Source organism: Nycticebus coucang, chromosome 3, assembly GCF_027406575.1.
Source record: "Nycticebus coucang isolate mNycCou1 chromosome 3, mNycCou1.pri, whole genome shotgun sequence".
NCBI classification, from domain to species: Eukaryota; Metazoa; Chordata; class Mammalia; order Primates; family Lorisidae; genus Nycticebus; species Nycticebus coucang.
This window is the reverse complement of record NC_069782.1, coordinates 59,958,193-59,964,192: the sequence shown is the minus strand read 5'-3', so window position 1 is coordinate 59,964,192 and position 6,000 is coordinate 59,958,193.

The window sequence follows — 6,000 nt, the reverse complement described above, 5'->3', positions numbered from 1 at the left end:
TATTTTCCACTTTATTAGCAGTTTCCTTCATTGTTTCCATCATTTCTTTCATTGTTTTCAACATGTGTATTCTAAATTCCCTTTCTGTCATTCCTAACATTTCTGTATAGGTGGAATCCTCTGCAGTAGCTACCTCATGGTCCCTTGGCGGGGTTGTTCTGGACTGGTTCTTCATGTTGCCTGGAGTTTTCTGCTGATTCTTCCTCATGAGTGATTTCTTTTATCTGTTTCCTTGCCCTAATTTTCCTTTCACTTCCTCTTGCTCTTTAAGATCTTGTGCCTGTGGACTAAGGGTTACAGGACCAGAAGGGTGAGAAGATTGAAGAGCAAAAAAGGGATGAAAGAAAGAGGACCGAGTGATAAGAAAAAAAAAAGAAAGATAGAGAAAGGCGAGGGGGTGGGGATAAGGAATATTGACAAAAAGAAGAGAGGCACAGAAAGAGGGAGACAGGGCAATATAGGTGTACAGTAGGGTACTTTGACACAACCTTAAAAAACCCCACCTTCTGGGGGTGCCCCAGTTGGGTGGTTCCCTTGAGGTCAGCAGCTCTTTGCTAACCTGATCAGATACAGGACCCCACCTCCACCAAGTAGAGAGGAAAGACAAAAATGCTATAAATCAAACCAAAACAAGCAAACAGAAAACTTTACGGGGATACAATGGGGTGAAAAACCAAATGATAGCGGTAGAAACACTAGCAAAAATGAAGTTGTAGTTATTAAAAAAGGCAGCAATGGGAAATTATAATTAAACTAGAAAAATTGAGAAAGAAAAAGGAATCTGTATGGAAAAGATTGAAATTAAAAAACAAAAGAACATCAACAACGTCAAAATAAACAAACAAACAAAAAAAAAAAAGAAAAAAATACACAACGAAAAACAAAGCAGTTTGTATATGTTATTGAATATTGTCTGGGCAACACGTGGTCTTATGGGGTATGAGATGTTAGTCACAGTTCTGATACGACTGGAGGCAGCTGATTTCTCAAACCCCAGCAGGTAGACACCCTAAATCTCTCTTCAGCCCACTTAAAAGGCACTTTGAACTTGTAAACTTGCTGAGCAGAAGCTTTCCCAGCTTTCTTGCTGGAATCACTGCTGAAGTGGCTATCCACTTACCCAGGGTGCCAAAACCGGTTTCACTCTGCCCCTGAGGGTTAGGGCTGCAAGGCGGCTCAGACCCCACCCTTAGGCTACTTGGTTGCTGGGTTACCAGCTCCCACCCGTTTTCTAGCTCTGCGACCCTGAGGGCAGAGCTTGCCGGGGCAGATCACTGACAATGGATCCGTGTGACCCACCGCCAAACACTATTAGCTCCGTCTGGCTCAGCGGCTCAGACTGGGGCCCTAGACAACGGCCAAAGTTCTCCGCACTCCCGCTCAGGCCTTCCCCAAGGCAGTTCAACCTAGTGCCAAGTCCAAGGACATCAAAACAGTTCACAGGTAAGGCCTTTCTGGTTTGCAGTCTCGCTGCTACTGAACTTACAGTTGTGGGCGGGTTTAGACGGATTGAACACACGCGACCACTTGCCGGTTTTCCACTGTTTTAGTCCTCCTCTTGGGGTCCAGAAGTCTCTCGCTGACTCCCTGTAGCCTCATAGGAGTGATGATAGGCAGTTCCCACCAGCCAGAGATGCCTGGAGTCCTATCTCCCCCGACTCACGGTGCCCAGATGCAAGGAAGCTGTTACTCGGCTGCCATCTTGCTCCGCCTCCTTCGCAAATGTCAACTAACTTGCCTCTTAATCCTTTTTTTTTTTTTTTGAGACAGAGCCTCAAGCTGTCGCCCTGGGTAGAGTGCTGTGGCTTCACAGCTCACAGCAACCTCCAACTACTGGGCTTCTCCTGCCTCCGCCTCCCAAGTAGCTGGGACTACAGGTGCCTGCCACAATGCCTGACTATTTTTTGGTTGCAGCTGTCATTATTGTTTGGCAGGCCCGGGCTGGATTTGAACCTGCTAGCTCAGGTGTATGTGGCTGGTGCCTTAGCCGCTTGAGCCACAGGCGTTTTAATGCCTTTTATGCATTAAAGGCCTTTATCCTTTTTTTTTTTTTTTTTTTTTTTTGTAGAGACAGAGTTTCACTTTATGGCCCTAGGTAGAGTGCCATGGTATCGCATAGCTCACAGCAACCTCCAACTCCTGGGCTTAAGCGATTCTCTTGCCTCAGCCTCCCAAGTAGCTGGGACTACAGGCGCCCGCCACAACACCCGGCTATTTTTTTGTTGTAGTTCTGCCGGGGCCGGGTTTGAACCCGCCACCCTCAGTATATGGGGCCGGCACCTTACCGACTGAGCCATAGGTGCCGCCCCTGGCCTTTATCCTTTTAATACCTATCAAGCTCCTCCTTTATTCCAATGTGCAAATGCTTTGCAAGCTTCTGCTTCTCACACATTTCATATTGTCCCATTGGCCAAAACAACTCACAGGGTTAAGCCCTGAATCATGCTGCAAGGGGACCACCCCAGGGTGTAAATACAGGCAGATGTGAGCAAATTGGGAAACATCACTTCAACAATCTACCACATAAAGTCCCTCCCTGTGTTAAGTTTCTGCCCCAAGAGACAGATTTGTTCATACTAATTGCTTAGTGATTTTGTGTGACCTATTTTATTTATATAGGTTTAACAAAAATATTAAACACACACCAAGACCTTTAGCTGCATGGACTACCTACCTATGTATACTTCACTGCGCATCTCTTCCTCCCAGAACTATCACCACATATGAAGTTAAAAATGAACTGTGGCTGAGCACAGTGGCTCAGGCCTGTAATCCTAGCACTTTGGAAAGCTGAGGCGGGAGGATTGCTCGAGGGCAGGAGTCCAAGACCAGCCTGATCAACAGACCTCATCTCTACCACAAAAAAAAAAAAAAAAAAGAGGCTCAGCACCTGTAGCTCAAGCGGCTAAGGCGCCAGCCACATACACCAGAACTGGAGGGTTCGAATCCAGCTGGGCCTGCCAAACAACAATGACAACTACAACCAAAAAATAGCCGGGCAATGTCACAGGCATCTGTAGTCCCCGCTACTTGGGAGACTGAGGCAAGAGAATCGTTTAAGCCCAGGAGTTGGAGGTTGCTGTGAGTTGTGATACTACGGCACTCTACCCAGGGTGACATAGTGAGACTCTGTCTCAAAAAAAGAAAGAAGAAGAAGAAGATAGAAGGAAGATAAGAAGAAAGGGAGGGAAGGAGTGAGGAAGAAAGAAAAAAAAATTAGCTAGGCGTGGTGGTCCCCACCAGTAGTCCCAGCTACTTGGGAGGCTGAGGCCAGAGGATCATTTGAGCCCAGGAGTTCAAGACTTCAGTGAGTTATGAAGGCGCCACTGCACTCTAACCTGGGCAACAGAGTGAGGCCTTATCTCAAAAAAAGGGAAAAAAAGTAATGAATCATGTCCTAGGAGAACACAGGTTCTGTGAGGACAGAGGCTGTTTCTGTCTTTGTGCAGGTTGCAGTCCCAGCTTCTGGCACACAGTACATGCTCCGTTAATGAATATATTCTAAATACAAATCTACGATTGGTCTCAGGCCCTGTAGCTTAGTGCTTAGGGTGCCGGCCACATATACCTGGGCTGGCGGGTTCAAACCTGGCCTGGGTCTGCTAAACAATAATGACAATTACAAAAATAAAATAGCTGGGTGTTGTGGTGGGTGCCTGTAGTCCCAGCTACTTGGGAGACTGAGGCAAGAGAATCATTTAAGCCCAAGAGTTTGATGTTCCTGTGAGCTGCGACACCATGGTACTCTACCAAGGGTGACATAGTAAGACTCTGTCTCGAAAAAAAAATCTATGATTGCTGCAATTTACTCCATGCCTTGTTAATTATGTTCATATCTAGAATACATAACATAACAGAGACACTGATAAGTTAAGGAAAGGGCCATGCAAAGTAGTCAGGATACTGGGGGCTCAGAAACTCCCAAGAGGGCAAGTACAGGCTCCGTAAACATCAATTGATCACTGACTTGGTGCATGATTCTGCGAAAGAAATAACTTTGTGAACAACAGGGCTAGACGGGATTGCTTCTCTCAATAGTGAGCTCTCTGTTCATGGAAAGAATCAAGAATTCTTCATGGGCTGGGTTCTTTGAGCTCTGAGTAAAGGTTTGGACTAGTTGATGTTTAAGGTTCTTTTCATTTCTTTCTTTCTTTTTTTTGAGAGAAAGCCTCAAGCTGTCGCCCTGGGTAGAGTGCTATGGCTTCATAGCTCACAGCAACCTCCAACTCCTGGGCTCAAGCGATTCTCCTGCCTCTCCCTCCCAAGTAGTTGGGACTACAGGCCCTCACTACAATGCCCGGCTATTTTTTGGTTGCAGCCGTCATTGTTGCTTGGTGGGCCCGGGCTGGATTTGAACCTGCCAGTTCAGGTGTATGTGGCTGGCGCCTTAGCTGCTTGAGCCACAGGCACCAAGCCAAGGTTCTTTTCATTGCTAATAGTCTACAATTCCACAGCAGGGATTGAGTTTTGGGGGAAAGATAGGACAAGGAGTGCACAGGGAGGAGCCAGGAGGGGGAAGAGTGGAATTTCAGGGGAGAACAGCTTGGGCAAGAGAGAAGAGCATAGCAGAGGGCTGCTGATGGTGCAGAGAGGTTTAGAAGGGGGAGATCTTGAGTGAAGTTTACACTCTCATCTCATCCCTCTGATTTCTTAGACTCTCTTCCTGGTGCCTACACACACATCCCACTGTCATTACTGAACTCTGTGTCCATGCATCTAAGGTGACTACTCCCTTCTCATCTCCTGCACCTACCAGACAGGCTCTGGACAGTGGAGCCCGCTCCCACCTCCCCAAATCTCTTTTTTGCCCTCCTCTCTGGAAGCCCAGAAATGCCTCTTTCTCCTCTACCCCTTTTAGGGTTTCCCAGGGCTCTGTCTTCAGTCTGTTTCATTTCCCATGGGGCTTCAATTTCTCCGACTCTCACATCTGTACCTCCAGTCTTGACTGTGACTCAGAGGTCCAGACCTGCAGAGAGCCCAAACAGCCATAAGGTCTAGGCAGACTGGGATGTCACAAAACCCCAATGTTTGTATGCAATTTGCTTTCCCCTGTGTATCTCTTTGCTAAGTCTTCACGGTTGGCAAGGGCCAGCAGGTGCCACAATTTCAGAGATTGTTACAGAATATCCATTTGTGTTGGGCCCCTGCAGAATTCACCAATATCAAAAGAGCATTCACACTGGGTACAATGGCTCATGCCTGTAATCCCAGAACTTTGGGAGGCCAAGGCAGGAGGATCATTTAAGGCCAGGAATTTGGAGACCAGCCAGAGCAACATAGCAAGACACCATCTCTACGAAAAAATAGAAAAATTAGACAAGTCAGTGGTGTATACCTACAGTCCCAGCTACTTGGGAGGCTGAGGCAGAAGGATTGGTTGAGCCCTGGAGTTCAAGGCTTCAGTGAGCTATGATTATGCCACTGCACTCCAGCCTGGGTAACAGAGTGAGACCCTGTCTCTCTTAAAGAAAAAAAAAGGAGGGGGGCTCGGCACCCGTAGCTCAGCGGTTAGGGTGCCAGCCACATACACCAGGGCTGGCAGGTTTGAACCCAGCCCGGGCCTGCTAAATAACAATGACAACTACAACAACCGAAAAATAGCCAGATGTTGTGCAGGCGCCTGTTCTCCCAGCTTCTTGGGAGGCTGAGGCAAGAGAATCACTTATGCCCAAGAGTTTGAGGTTGCTGTGAGCTGTGACGCCACGGCACTCTGTCAAGGGTGTAGTGAGACTCTGTCTCAAAAAAAAAGGCTGTTAAAGCCCCTTTCTCTCTACAATTTTTCCTCCCCCGACAATAATCACCTTGGTTTTGATTTTCATATCTGCTAAGTCACTACCTCACTTTTGTTCACCCAAACACCTCCTCCTGCGAGAGGGAGGAAAAAGAAGAAAGCACGAAAGTAGACAGAAAGTTTCTTCCCATCAAGGACATATAAATACAGAAAGCAACTTGAGATAATTTCTCTCCCTTGACCCACATCGATATTGGTATTTCCATGAA